The sequence below is a fragment of the Heloderma suspectum genome, chromosome 3, assembly GCF_057233095.1.
Source record: "Heloderma suspectum isolate Gila_16-S chromosome 3, 16-S_ref, whole genome shotgun sequence".
NCBI classification, from domain to species: Eukaryota; Metazoa; Chordata; class Lepidosauria; order Squamata; family Helodermatidae; genus Heloderma; species Heloderma suspectum.
The window spans coordinates 72,902,035-72,916,303 of record NC_139460.1 but is presented as its reverse complement, the minus strand read 5'-3'; the positions used below and the strand labels follow the sequence as shown (position 1 = coordinate 72,916,303).

Genomic DNA, 14,269 nt, shown 5'->3' with positions numbered 1-14,269 from the left:
GTGTAATCAGTCTCGGCTGAAAATGATAGATCTTTCATGTAACCCAGCACCAGTCATTAGCAATGCAGAGTAGACCCACATGATCCAAGCTCATGGATGCACATGGCCCCAGTTTCCTACTGTGATAATATTAGAATTGTGATTATTACTACCCTAATTCAAAAGCACCACCATATAACTTGATTTCTACAGCCTTGAGGAAGGGCTTCAGCTCAACAGCACAGAGCATGTTTTGCAGGCAAATGGTCCCAGGTCCAACCCCTGGCATATCCAGCAAGGACTGGGAAAGACACCTGTCTTAAGCTCTTGAGACCTGCTGCCAATCCATGTAGAAAATACTGAATGAGATTGATCAATAGTGTGACTCTTCATAAGGTAGTTTTCAATATTCCTATTACTGCTTATGGGATAAGGTATATTCTGAATGGCTTGGGCCCAATATAACTAAGAATGTGTATTATGGGTCTCATTGTGATCTCTCAGACTGACTGAGAACACTTTGTTTATTGTGCTGTCGATGCACAGGTTAAGATAGGTTTTTGAAGCCTGAGCCGCAGATGTCTTTTGGAATCAGTAAAGCCTTTTTAATTTGTACTGGATTTTCATGGACACATTAAACAACTAATTTGTCAACGTTTGCTGTCTCATATTAATTTCATCCATTTAGGTTAATTTACATAAATGCAGTTTGAAATAGGACAGGGGCTATTCCTGGGGCCCTGAAGAGGGCCTAGAAGATAGTTGTTTATTCGTTCAGTCGCTTCTGACTCTTTGTGACTTCATGGACCAGACCACGTCAGAGCTTCCTGTCAGGTCAGCCATCGCCACGCCTAGAAGATACCTGGTCCATTAAGCTATGTGTAGGATGTGGTTCTTGCTGTAAACTGCTGAATGCTGTTCGCCCAGATCATGCCAGTGGAAAGTCAAGGACACGAGGGCATAAATGACAGAAATGGAAAGTCCCAAATTTATAGGCCTAATAAGAACCTAAAGAGAGATGCCTGGATAGATAGATAATAAATAGATTAGATGGGCAGATAGACAGATAGATGGCAGATTAGATATAGAATGTATATGTAATAAATAAAATGGATTAAGGAAAACATCAATGGGGGAGGAAGGATTATTCTAGGTCAATGACATCATATCAAGTTTAGTGTGCACGACCAAAGCATGATGCTGTCCCAAATATGGAGTTTTTTATTCTAAGCTTGCTTGCTATGAATATTCTTATCTCAAAGATCCAGAAGGTAAGGATACTTATCTCAAGATGAAATGGTTTGTAAGGAGTGAGTAACATGTAATCCATGGGCTGCATACAGTCCCCTTCGGCCATTTTTGTGTCATAGAACTTCAATATGCTGATGATAACGTGATCTGTGCACATTCAGAGGAAGATCTCTAAACTAACCTAGACATCTTTGCAGAAGCATATGAAAAGCTCGGCCTCTCGCTTAACGTCAAAAAACCAAAGTGCTTTACCAGCAAGCACAAACCAGCCCCTCTGTAGTGCCATCAATCCAGCTTAATGGTGTGACGCTGGAAAATGTCGATCACTTTTCTTATCTTGGCAGCTTCTTATCTCCACAAAAGCCGACAAAGACGCTGAAATTCAGCATCACCTGAGCTCTGCAAGTGTAGCTAGGGATGGCGGAGAATTCCGCCACCGATTTCAGTGAGGCTGAATGCCAGTGTATTCGGCCCCCCCAAAATCCGTGGCAGAACAGCCTGCCACCCCCCCACCCACCATGGATCCCCCCCAGGACAACACTTACCTGGGGCGGATGTTCCGGATGGCGGTAGCTCCAGTGGCGGAGGCGGTGGCTGGTCTTTCGACCGGCTGCCACAGCCGCCATTGCAGTCTGGTCTTAGCCGTGATAGGCTACGTAAGTCTTTACGTAGCCTATCACATTTGGGTAAACAAACAAACCAAAAAAAACGGCATACGCAAATGGCAGCGGCTACAGCGGCCGCCATTTGCGTTCCTTATTTTTCACCATTTTAGTCTACATAAATACTTACGTAGTCTATTAACGGCAAACAAAAAGGGGGACGCAAATAGCGTAGTGGGCGCTATCTGCGTTCCTTTTTTATTCGCCGTTTTAGCCTATGTAAATATTAACACCCACTAAGCTATTTGCATTCCCCTTTTTTTTCACCGTAATAGTCTACATAAATATTTACGTAGACTAAAACGGCGAAAAATGAGGGACGCAAATGGTGGCCACCGTAGCCGCCGCCATTTGCGTACGCCGTTTTTTTTTTTACCCAGACATAACGTGATAGGCTACATAAAGACTTACGTAGCCTATCACAGCTCCTTGGCTGGATGCAAATGGCAGCCATTACAGCAGCCACCATTTGCGCCCGCACCAGCCAGTCCATAGCCAGAAATCCAACTGCGGATGGCTCTGGCCTGGCCGGCTGCTCCGCGGAGCTGCCGCAGAGCAGAGCCGGCCGTCGAGGATTCCGGGGGGGAGGACCGGATCGCCTCCCCCCCATCGAGGATTCCGGGGGAAGGGACAAAGCGCCTCCCCCTCCGAACAGAATCTGCGAAAAGGTAAGTGACTTTCGTACATCCCTAAGTGTAGCATTCTCCCAAATGAAGTGTAGAGTGTTCAACGATCAGGACATTCGCAGGGAGACCAAAATGAAGGGATGTACAAAATTGGCCTTACCTGGCTCCGCCGGGTTCCGCTGGGGGGGGAGGCGCTCCGTCCCTCCCCCCGGAATCCTGGCCGGCCGGCTGTGCTCTGCAGGGATTCTGCGGAGCCGCCAGCCGGCTCCACCAGCAGCCGGACATCCGGCCACTGGCTACCAGGGACGCAAATGGCGGTGGCCATAGCCGCCGCCGCTTACATTCCTGTAGTCAGCCATGATAGGCTACGTAAATCTTTACGTAGCCTATCATGTCTGACTTAAAAACAAAAACAAAAACAAAAACGTGCGTACGCAAATGGCGGCGGCCATGGCCACCGCCATTTGCATTCCTTATTTTGGTCCATCTTAGTCTACGTAAATATTTACATAGACTAAGATGGCGAAAATAAGGGGAATGCAAATAGCGTAGTGGACGTAAATATTTACGTAGACTAAGATGGGCCAAAATAAAGAACACAAATGGCGGCGGCCGTAGCCGCCACCATTTGCGTACGCGCGTGTTTTTTTTTTTTTAAGTCAGACGTGATAGGCTATGTAAAGATTTACGTAGCCTATCACTTTTTTTTTTAACCTAGCCGTGATAGGCTACGTAAATCTTTTACATAGCCTATCCCGTCTTTTTTTTTTTTTTTACATGGGAAATGGCAGCAGCGGCTGGTCGGAAGACCGGCTGCTGGAGCCGCCGCCGGAGCTGCAGCCACCTGGAAGATCTGCCCCAGGTAAGTCTCGTCCCAGGGGGATCTGCGGGGTGGCGGGGGGGTGGCAGGCCATTCCGCCACAGATTTCGGGGGGCCGAATGCACTGGCATTCGGCCTCCCCGAGATCCGTGGCGGAATTCTCTGCCATCCCTACCAAAATGCTTGTTTACAAGTAAGTACTACCAACCTTACTGTACACCTGTGAAACATGGACCACCTATAAACGCCACCTCCAACTTCTCGAAAGATTTCATCAACACTGCCTCCAAAAATTTCTGCAAATTACTTGGGAAGACAGACGGACTAATATCATCATATTGGAAGAAGCAAAGACCACCAGCGTTGAAACAATGATTCTCCAACATCAACTTCGCTGGACCGGCCATATTGTTCAAATGCCTCATCATCGTCTGCCAAAGAATCTACTTTATTCCCAACTTATGAATGAGAAACAGAATATTGGTGGACAGCAAAAGAGATTTAAAGATGTTCTCAAAGCTAATCTAAAAAAATGTAACATAAGCATTGAGAACTGGGAAGCTCTAACCCATGAGCGTTCCAACTGGAGTTCAGCCTATATTAAAGGCGCTATGGACTTTGAAGAAGCATGAGTATGGGGTGAAAGGGAGAAATAAGCTCAGCAGAAGGCATGTCAAGCAAATCCTCATCGTGATCGCCTTCTACCTGGAAACCTATGTCCTCACTGTGGGAGGCTCTGTGGATCCAGAATTGGCCTTCACCTACAGACCCACTGCTAAGACTCTACCCATGGAAGACAACCTTATTCGGTCATGAGTGATCGCCATGATGATGATGGCCCTTCTCACAAGGGCTGAAGTGGAACTTCTTAATGCTTTAACCTTTAAAGGCAGTCCCTGATAGGATAGAGTGTATCTGTGGAGAAACTTAGTCTGTTTCTGGAGCTGTATGACCAAAAAAAAGTCAGTTCTGCTTCTCCAAGCACTAAATCAGTAGTCGTGGAGTGTTTGACTGAGTAAACTGGGGAAGGTCTTGGTGTGGGTGCACATTTACACTGGGAAGTGCATATTTAGACAGGTATTCCTTCTAGCTTTTCGCTGCATGAGTGGTGAGCAGTACCTAGCGAGGGCCCTGTTACTTGGGCTCTAGGCCATTCTTTCTTTGATGTCTTTTCACATAGACCCAATCTCTCACTTCTAGGCTGTGATGCTGCTCACAATTGGGTGCAATGGATGTGCTTCTTCAAACTCTGAATGAAAATTTTTAACACATTTCATTAATTTCTTACAAAAGTCTATGGTCAATGAATGAGTGTGGGGAGAGTCCTCATATTCGGGAGGTGAGGACAAAAATTTAATTGACCTGCCAGTGATAACTTCATATGGAGACAAGTCATGTTTTCTGTTTGGGGTGGCCCTCACAGACATCAGGGCTATGAGTTCTGCTATTTGAGCTGAAGCAACTGTTGGTAGTGGGCTGCTTTCAATGAGCTCAAAGGGTGTCACAATATTGTACCAAAGTATGGAACAAAATTACCAGTTTGGTCATGCATACACGACTCATCAACAAAGAGTTCTCAATCAGGGTTTTTTGAAATGGAATGTCAGATAAGTCAGGACAGGACAAGGTTTGAATAGCTTGCAAGCATGGGCGAGGAATTCTTTCCTCAGACGAGAGTCAGTATAGATAGCAACAGTTTTTGACTTTAGAACGATGAGCTCAGCTACTTGAGCGGAGAGGCTAGCTGATTCAAAGCACTCTTAAAGAGTTGTAACAGCATAGTCAGAAATACATCTGCACAGGCTCAGAGATTAAACTATACAGCAACAGCATAAACAAAAGCAGCAATTCACTATGCACTTCTTGTATCAACGGAACAAAGAACATATTCTTAAGTGACTCACTAAACTGAACCTTCCAGTTTTGGGTACATCCTGACCCATAAATGATTTGTGGTTATCAGTTCTACACACAAAGCAACTCCTCTCACGCCCTGTGCGACTCTCGCTTAACCTTCATTAGCTCGCTGTGCTTTGCAACATTTCTGTTACACTCTGGTTTTCTACAAGCCTCTACTCCAGCTTTCCTCAACCTGGTGCCCTCTACACTTTCTGTCTACTTGCTTCTCACTGGTGACTTTTAGCAAAAATTTACACTTACGTTGGCTATATAAAAAATCCCATTTTTATCATAACAGTTTCAGCACATATAAGAGCCATGAAATGAGTGGATGACAGCGAAATCCACAAGTTATCAGGATCACATTTAATTTCAGCTCAAAATTTTCTTAACAAATCTCTTCTTAATAAATTTACAGGACTATGATCCATTAGTATAAAAGCATGGTCTGTTTTAAAGGGCCCTACAGACACCATGACTTCTTTAATAAGAGGTTGATCATTTGGAATCCCATCAATTCCCATCACCTGCTCTCAGCATCCCAAGAGGGGAAGTTCCTTGGTATTTAACATAAAAAAACAACTGGCACCAGTATCAACTAGACAAGAGTACTAATTTTAACCTTGATTTTCAAAAACGGGGCATTCAATTTCAGTTTCCAACAGTTGGGTGTCAGGGCAGGCTTTTTTGTGGAACTCTCCCTGAGACCATCATTGCCTACTTTCTTCTCCTTCTGCACTTGCTCACCATTCAAACTTATCTCTTTTTCCTTAGGTCTGAGGGGACACTCACGCTTCCAATGCCCTGCTTGTTTACAGAAATTACAGATGTCGCGGGCATTTTGAGGCAGCTGCCGAGGCCCCTGTGGCTGGCCTCCTCGGCTTCTTCCTCATAGGGATGTTAGAGAATTCCGTCACGGATCCCAGGGGGGCAGAATTCCAGTGAAATCAGCCCCCTGGAATCCGTGGCAGAATAGAGCAGCCCACCCCACCACCCTGCGAAAGCCCCGCGAAACGGAGCCTACCTGGCTGCGGCTCTGGCTGTGGCTTCAGTGGTGGCGGCTCCAGCTGCTGCCTGGCTGCTGTGGACGTAAATGGCGTCCTGAGTGGGGGACGCCATTCGCATCCCTATGGTAGCCCGTGATAGGCTACGTAAATATTTATGTAGCATATCACGGCTAAAGCAGGGACACAAATGGCATCCCCCACCCAGGACTGGAGGCCCCATTGCGGGTTGGCCCCGCTGGTGGCTCTGCGGCCTGGCCATGGAGCGGAGCCAGCCAGGCAGATTGCCTCCCACCCCCGTCAAGGATTTCGGGGGGGAGGGACAGAGCGCCTCCCCCCCACCGCGGATGTCCCTGGACGAAACCAGGTAAGTGTGTCGTACATCCCTACTTCCTTACCCAAGTCCTCTCCCTCGCATCTTGTAAAATCTTCCCTCAGAAATTGCTGCAGCCTGCATTTTCACACTATCTACTGACTCTTTCTTTCTTTCTGTGTTTCTTTCTTTCTTTCTGTCTTTCTTTCTTTCTTTCTTTCTTTTCTCTCTCATCACTACCATTAAAAACATGCGTTGCTAAACTCAAAATTTCTGACACAGACCTCCCTTGCTATCCTGGAACATGATGAGTAAAGTGCTCTTTAATGTCTTGTGGATTAAATGGGACATGATTATAAGTGACAAATAAGCTGGTTCTGGTGGGTTTGCCAAAAGCTCCATCTCCACCTGGGACAGCGGGGGTTAAAATTGTTATAGTGGAACTCAAAAGAGGATACAAACCAGATGGGGCAGAGGAGGCTAAATCACCAGGCAGAGCCGTTAGTGGGGAGCTAAGGCTTTCTGGGGCAAAAACCTTTCCCCCTTGGCTCTGTTTATAAACCTCATTTGCCCACAGATACCAATAATCCATCTGGCCAGTAAATTTTATCTCTAAGACTAGTCTTAAATCTCTTAAAACTTGTTGGTTAAAGGATCCTATATTTGGCTAAGAGTGAGATGTTACTGGCCACTCTTCCATACAAAGATGACACATATGCTTTTTAGACAAGCCAGCAATACCAGACAGAGTATTCCATATTTTCAACATTACAGCCAGAAGTGACCCCGAAGGGGCACTGCATTTATTTCCCATATCAACAGGTTAATAACTTCTAATACACGTATTTAAAATCCAGTACCAGAATACAAATAACAATTAGAGCTATTAACGGGATACTCACTGTGCACAACCAGAACCAGACCAAGATCCATTTACCCTTTTAAAAAAGGACTGACCTTATCGAATTCCCTCTGTCCCCAAACTCCTCCAAGTAATCCGAAGGTGAACTCACCTAGTGCTGGCTGGGTGTTGGTGAGGCTGGGGAGACAGAAGGAGTGACGAGCTATGCCAGGTCCTGCCACTGTTGCCAAATTGTGGTAAGGGGGGCAAAAGACCCCTCGGTTCATTGGCTACTGATGGTCCAATAAATCAACTAGACACGGGTAAGCTTCTGGATCAGACACGTGTTTATTACGAGGCTCACAGGCACTCTGTCAGCAAAGGGGCAGAGAGCCCTGAATATTCAGTGGGGCAGGCTTTTATACAGTGAAATACGTCACATATAGGGAAGAACTCTAGCCATGTTCTATCAGACACATTACTTGCCTTGGAGGCATACACACACTGTTATCTGAAACAGAACTGAACGTTCCCTCTCTGGACAGGGTGGACGCTTGCCAGGTGCTGATACTGAGTTGTCACATGGAGTTATAATGGTTATCAGCGACTCCCTGGGGAAGAATCCATACTCCGTAACAATTCCCAGAGCAAACTGCTGACAGGCTGTAATCTGTTTTGTATGGACTGAGGGGCCAAGACAGGGTGAACTAGTGAACAAAGACTTAACACAAACGCAAGCATCTGTTGGCCATCATATGCAGATCTGCATGGCCATTCTGGGGTATACACAACGCATTAGGGGTGAGGTTAAAGGATTCTTTCCACGCCATATATCTATGCTATGCTGCACTTAGCACCCAATGGCAAAACAAGAATCTCCACTTGGACTTCACTGGCAAGTTGTTCCTTCTTGGAGAGTACATGGGATCTACCCAACAGTCCCAGCAGTTTGGCTGTGATCCATATAGAAGGGTGGCACTGGCAGGCCCACCTTGACAACAGACCTCCTAAGTGGGTGGGGAGGACATTGACCCCAGCAACCAGTGCAGCTGGAGTGATGACCGTTTCTGGAGACACTGAACCAGACTAGCCACTCCCTTTTACTGCCCTGAATAGAAAAGGGTCTGAATCTCTTGCCAATAGGCATCAAGGGCCCAAAGGTACCTGTGCATACAGGTATGCATATTTGTGCATACAGGAACAGCTAGATTAATATCAGGATTATTAATGCATACATAAACTGCTGACTTAATTTAAGAATGTAATAATACACATTTTGGAACGCATATACACATTAGTGCTGCCATGCCATGCTCTTCATTTTTGAATGCTGCCATCTGGAAGAGTGAAGTGTTTTGCAAATAGTACGTTAGATTCCAGTCTTTCACTTTTTTAAAAGCCTATCTGCAGCCATTCCCCAGGTCTGCTTCTGCTTCTGCTTCAGTGCAGTGTTTTTCTACCTGAAATGGCAACTTCCCTTCTTGATCCCAGAAAATCAGGGATCCAATAGTGAACACAATGACTTCATGGTGCCACATAACAAATCAGATTTTGGCTATCTGGCAATATCCCTAAGGGCAAATGAAGGGCACTCACTGCCCTTACCCTGAAGGACGGGGAAGAAAGAGCATTCCCCCATTGCTAAAGTAAGTAGGCCAATCCTCTGTCTTTCCACACTGTTCTACCAGTTTCATTGGTTGTGAGTGCTGCATGCCAAAACGTTTGCCCCAGTTCTGGTGTGCATAACTCATGAGTAGCAGAGGACAAATGTGCATAGGGATGTGCATTTACATTAGAATTTGAATGCACAGCCTATTAAAAGTAATGCAAACTATCAACATCAGTATACACAGCCTGCTTCTTCTCAATATGAGAAACTGAATGAGCTAAGTGACAGCTGGCCTCCTTCCCTCAAAATGTGTATATATCACCCCCATCCGGCACACATTTTGCAAAGAGTTTTCACCTTTTGCAAAGACCTGCAAGACATCTCCCAAAACATGAGGCTGTTGTTTTTGCAGAGAGCAAATGTTTGCAGAATGCACCTCTAATACAGATTGCTACTGGAAACTAGAAGTTTTCAGAAGGAAGAATCAAATGGTGTAACCTTTCTTGGTCTGTAGAGTTTCTCATCACAAACCTGACTCCTGCATGTTTACAAAAATGTACACAGGGCATGAGTTATAGCAGATCAAAGGCAGAACAATATTTTCCTTTCTGTTCATTGACATTTTAAGGAGCTATTGCTGGAAAATGACATCTGCCAAAATAATCCCATAAAATGTTTCTCATCACTAGTAGTGATGCTACCTAGAAAGCCAGCGAGTATATCTACAGGCAAGTATGTCTATGGAGCAAGAGGGATTATGGTGCTTTGGCAACCCATTTATCATTGTGTCCTAAGAATTCCTCACTGCATCTGATTGCTTTTGTAGAAGAGAAAGTTTGACCAGCATATAGATATGTTGGGGGAGGTATTCCAGGTTTAAGAAATGAAGAGGCCTTTAAACAGGCTCAGAGCAAACATATTCAAAGCAAAATGCACTTTTAGTCAAATATCTGGATGCAAAGAACGTCTACATTCTGAATAAGGATTTTTTGTGCAACAGATCACATAGAAAGTGAATACGAAAAAGGCAATTGCTGGAAATTAAGACCTGACAGAGAAGTTGATTTCACCATGTTTGCAACAGAAAAACCTACAGGAATGCCAACTGGCCAGAAGAAAATGGCCCTGTCCTGTCCTCTGCCTAATGCAGGTTTGCCATGTAGAAATGAGCAGCTAAAGCTTTTTACGGCCTTGAGATTAACATTGTTGTCTGCTAATAATTGCTGCATATCAAATTACTTTTTAAAAAAGCTCGGGGTGGGGGGTATTCAACATTGCAATCCTAAAAGCCAAGTAAATCCTGGTTTATTTTGCTTCTAGGATCCTCAGCATTTTGAACTGGTCCCTGTAGCTTGTTCTATAATTATGATCATTCTTAGCTGCTTATGATTTACCAGCTTTCGCAAAAGTACAGAACATTTCTTTCAATCACTTATTAAATCACAAGTACAGCAAGTATGACTACCTTTACAATAAAGGGAACATCAACTTAATGTCCTGGGACTTCCTTAGTGCAGGATCAGACACTGTAACAATGCATCTCATATACACTGTAGGTCTTCCAGACTTAAAACAGTAACTTCTGGTACAGCAGCTTCACTTACATATATATTGTTGAGACTGGGCACTTTGGCAAAATGTTCTTTCCTTTTGCACTGTCTGCACTGAGCCTCCCTTGGAGGGCAGTTAGCATAATTTGCTATATGTTGTGTTGAGCCACAGCGATAGCATGCTGCCTGAGCACATTTTGAGGGCTGTGGGCGCTTATTTGTGCCATCTTTAAACTTGTCCAAAGAACTTGGGATTTATTGTTTTGAAAGGCTACACAGCCTGCACTGGTTCTATCTTGCCTTTGCCACTGCCACTGCAGTTTCTATCTGGCTGGCGATTGCCATGGCTTTCTGCAAGGTAAGAACAGTTTCCTCACAAGAGGCGTTCCCTAATGTGGGGCATCACTTGTCTTCTCTACCAACTGATCCCAAATCATTTCCTCTGCCATATCTCCAAAATTACAACTAACAACTATTTCCATCAATGCAGCAATATATTGGTCTGTAGTTTCTCCTTGTTTCTGTCCCTGCTGGCTACATTTATAGCATTCCGCACCACAGTATTAACTTTCAGCACAAAAAAGTCCCTTAAGGCGGCCAAAGCTGTCTCATGTTTATCATCCACAACAGGTAAATTATAAAAGATTCTATGAGCTTCTGCTCCTAAGCAATGCATGAGTAATGCATGCTTCCTTGCATCTGAAAGTTCCTTATCATGAATAGCCAGCACATAGGTATCAAACATTCTAGTCTAAGAAGTAAATGGAATTACTGGCTCACCCAGAGTTTGGAGGAAAGGTGGTGGAAGAGTCAAAAGTAGAAGAGCCAGCTATCCCACATTCGTCACAAAGTTGTTGCATTGCAAAAATCCCAAGACACCAGCGACAGCTACTTAAATGCTTCTTTATGCTAGGCTAGGCCTTTTCTCAAAGTGAAACCCAAGCGAACAGTCTCCCTCTCCAATCCTCCTGACTCCTCCCTTTCACTTCCTCTTCCACCTGCTCTTTTCCATGCCTCTACTACATTCCCAACATGCAATTCACCTACCACAATACCACAGCACCTAGTGAGCTTCACTTTACCCTTCTTTTGAGTGGCTTTGGGGGCCAAATAAATAGAATGGGCGGTGGGCTTTGGGGGCCAAATTAATAGAAGATTGGACCATAGCTACTGACCTGAGCACTGGAATAGTGTTAGCTCATGTGTTATTCCTGCAGGTACAAGTTCTGGTGGGCAATGCTGAAGGGGCCCATTTAAGTACACCGTTGTTTTACCATATTCTGGGCTCTTAGGAGGGAAAAACCAGCATTATGAATCCAAAGCTGAGATATGACATATAGATAACAAACCAGTTTTGTTGTTGTTTATTCGGTCAGTTGCCTCCGACTCTTTGTGACTTCATGGACCAGCCCACGCCAGAGCTTCCTGTCGGCCGTCACCATCCCCAGCTCCCCCAAGGTCGAGTCCGTCACCTCCAGAATATCATCCATCCATCTTGCCCTTGGTCGGCCCCTCTTCCTTTTGCCTTCCACTTTCCCTAGCATCAGCATCTTCTCCAGGGTGTCCTGTCTTCTCATGATGTGGCCAAAGTACTTCAGTTTTGCCTTTAATATCATTCCATCAAGTGAGCAGTCTGGCTTGATTTCCTGGAGTATGGACTGGTTTGATCTTCTTGCAGTCCAAGGCACTCTCAGAATTTCCTCCAGAATTTTCCTCCAGTATCCTTGTGTTAATATGTGTACTGGCTCAACATGCACGTGGCCACAGACAAGTACCCTGCACACATGTAAGGGATCCTTTAACTCTGAGTCACTGAGTGACTCTTGGAAGTGGACATCCTAGTACTGGAAGAATTAGAAAGCTGGAGAGACCAGATTTTTAAAAAACAAATATTATACTGTTTGTTAAAAATTAACACAAGAAAAATTCAGCCATTTGTTTAAAAGCACTCTTAGCAAGTGCAGAGATGAAATAATGTCTTAACAAAGAAGTATAACATGTGTTGTACAATTTTCTAAGGATTGTTTATGCTTATATAAATATAGGAGGGGAAGCAGGGGAAAGGAAAATGGACACAGTTATGGTCCAATTGGGGGATTTTATAGTGACAGTGTTGTGAATGAAAAAAGTGATTTTGGGGTGCACAGACTGAAGCAAGAAAGGGAGAGATTTAAGGCTGAGTGGAAAGTGTTTGTGGTTATACGAAGAAGGCTAAGGAAGGAAATGTGAAGGAGAAATAGCCTGGTGGTGGTTTTCTCAAGGCAGTCAGATTCACTTAGCATTGTATGCACTTAGATTTTGGGGGAAGCCGTCATTCTCAGGTTACTGAGAAGAAGGATACTTCAGAATTGTTCTCTAATAGCCAAAAGAAAGGTCACTCCTTCTCTGCTACCACATTTTCAAATAACTAGATGAGGATGAAAGCAATAACTACTTAAAATACCCTCTCTCTTGGTGCTCATGAATTGAAATACTTTTCAAAAGTCAAGGATGGAGAAGCAGGCTCATTGCAGCCAAATCTCCCTGGAGCCAACAAAAACTTAGCAAAAATATAGAAAAGCTTGGCAAAATCTTAGGAAAAAGCAGAGAAACAGAGTTCCAACTGGCTAACTGACCAGTTGAAAAGGCAGTAGTGGAGTGGTTAGTAAAAGAGATATACCTTTCCTTTAGTCTGCACAAGCTGCTGCACAAAGCATAGCAGCCAGCTGGCTCTTCAGGAATGAAAAAGGAGGGTAAAGAGAAAGAGAAGCCCAGTTCACACATCACAGTGACAACTCCTGGGTTGTTTAACCCAGAAACTGTAGGGACAAGCACAAGCCACATGCTCATCATTTCTGCTTTTAACGCCCCATTCCTGGGTTGTTTCATGTTGTTAGAACCAGGAAATTCTTGGCTGTTTATGGATTCAGCAACTCAGAGTTAATCCAACAAACAACTCAGAGTTAAACAACAAACCATAAGCAATTCTTGGGTTAACCCTGCATTATTTAACCCAGGGGTGGTGCTAGGTACCTAAAAGATCCAGGGCACAAGCACAGGGCAGAGGGTCATGAGAGGTGGGGCCAAGGGGTCACAAGAGGCAAAGGACTGACCTATAGAACTACAACAGAAAACATTCATTTGAGCCCATGTTTTCCTGCTTCACCAGCAGCAAGCCATTACACACCATCAAAAATCCACCTCTTGACACAAGCATCCTCACCACTTTAAGATGATGAATGCAAAACAGTGAGAGACAATCCACACAGCCACACAAAATGATGATGGTGATGATGGCGATATTCTCAGAGAAAAGCAGTCTTTGGAAGCCAGGAGCACCCCACTGCAAAATGGGACAACGAGATGAGGAAGAGGAGAAAAAAATGATAATTAATAACCACCCCAGAGCCACATGCAAAAGCATCCTAAATGCTGGTAAGCATGGACAGTAGATTCTGAGCAACCAAACACACATCTCTTTTCATGATCATCCGTCTCTCCATACCTCAGAACAATAGCAAGAAGCAGTGCACACAGCATTTTTTTAAATCAGTTTATAAATAACAACTCTTGGTTACTCAGGAATAAGCATGATCACAAGTTCTGACTGCATCAAAAATCCACCCACCCCACAAGCATACATTTCTCTGGCTGTTGCTGTGCTGAACGTTGCTGCTGAGGTGCAGTAGCACATACAATTTTTTGGTCTTTTTTGTTATCCCTTTTGGCCAAGAGA

General features: G+C 44.5%; 1 long non-coding RNA gene across 1 annotated transcript in view; it reads right to left on the bottom strand.

Moving 5' to 3' along the window:
- Positions 1–11,554, bottom strand: part of LOC146349795 (uncharacterized) — an 87,585-nt gene extending 76,031 nt beyond the window's left edge. Inside the window, exon 1 of the long non-coding RNA XR_014789087.1 lies at positions 11,335–11,554. This is a non-coding gene — a long non-coding RNA (uncharacterized LOC146349795). The remainder of the gene's footprint in view (positions 1–11,334) is intronic.
- Positions 11,555–14,269: the final 2,715 nt, after the last annotated feature.